Source organism: Otolemur garnettii, unplaced genomic scaffold, assembly GCF_000181295.1.
Source record: "Otolemur garnettii isolate 467f Iridium unplaced genomic scaffold, OtoGar3 scaffold00076, whole genome shotgun sequence".
NCBI lineage: Eukaryota > Metazoa > Chordata > Mammalia > Primates > Galagidae > Otolemur > Otolemur garnettii.
Genome location: NW_003852471.1, coordinates 7,286,559 through 7,287,733, shown reverse-complemented (window position 1 = coordinate 7,287,733; position 1,175 = coordinate 7,286,559). Strand labels below are relative to the sequence as shown.

At 42.0% G+C, this 1,175-nt stretch overlaps 1 non-coding gene across 1 annotated transcript; it reads right to left on the bottom strand.

Moving 5' to 3' along the window:
- Window positions 1-245: 245 nt before the first annotated feature.
- Window positions 246-348, bottom strand: LOC111726715. Its single transcript, XR_002774425.1, has one exon. It is a non-coding gene; the product is annotated as a small nucleolar RNA U13 (small nucleolar RNA).
- Window positions 349-1,175: the final 827 nt, after the last annotated feature.

Genomic DNA, 1,175 nt, shown 5'->3' with positions numbered 1-1,175 from the left:
TGAGATTTTATATTTTAGTAGGAAGAGGCTGAATACAGACAGCAAAATCACCCATCCCCCTTTCCATCATAAGAATGTGACAGCTCTTTAATCTCAGTTCCTCAATAAATGGCAATCTTCTCATATGCTTACCATATGTTATGGTAAAAGTCCATAATGTTAAAGTCACTGCTTTGCAAAGACACTCCCATAAGACTTTACTTCCAAGAAAACTCCAAATTCCTTTCTGTCTTTTTTTTTTTCCACCACAGATGGGTAATGTGCCAATGTGTCACAAGATTTGAGGGAGGCATATCTCACTCACACATGTGAAAGCCCAGTCGTCACTCCTATGAACTACGAAAGGATCAAAACTCTAAATCTCTAATGCTACAAGTGTCGATCACTTCAACAGGAGAAGAGGCATGGTCAAAGTTTTGAAACCTGCATTGAGAATTAAGGAGTTATTTATTAAAATGGATTTTTCTCCTAAGATCACTCTGAGGAAGAAGAAGAAGATATAGAAGTCTGCCTGGGAGAACTTGGAGGATGGACACCAATGAAAGAAGCATGAACAAGGTGGAAAGATGATGGGGACTGTGGCGAGCCACTGAGGTACCAGGGGGTAGGACAGAGTCCTCCCAGACAGTATTGGTTGGTTTCTTCTCAACTCTGCTCACAGAACTGTAGGCCTTGTAGGTTACAATTGAAGCCAAGAACTATGGGGCTCCAGGACCAGCATGGGCCCCTCCCCATTCTTGACTCCAGGGGAAAGACGCACAATTCCTGTTTGCCCCCTCTGTTTCCCTGTCTGGTGTGGGATTCCTGGAGAATTTTATAGGCTGTAAACTAGAGAAAAGTTTTACTTCCCACCCCCCTGCAGTGTCTCCCCAACCCTTCACATGCCCATTCCCATATCGTAAGCCATCTCTATTAAAGTCATTGTTTAGAATGGATTGAGGTTGATCAAGGTAAAGTTGCAATCATCGTGGGATAAGGTCCATGTTTCTCATGCAAGTTTTATAGAAGCTTTGAAGTACCAAAGGATGTCCAGAGACCACAGACATACTTACTAAATTTTTGCTTTTCTTAATCACTGTATGTCAGTCAAGGTGGCTTCATATTGACTTCAGTGATGCTGAGGTATAGGGGAGAAATTAGAGAAATTTACTTCTATAATGTGAGAAAACGACTCC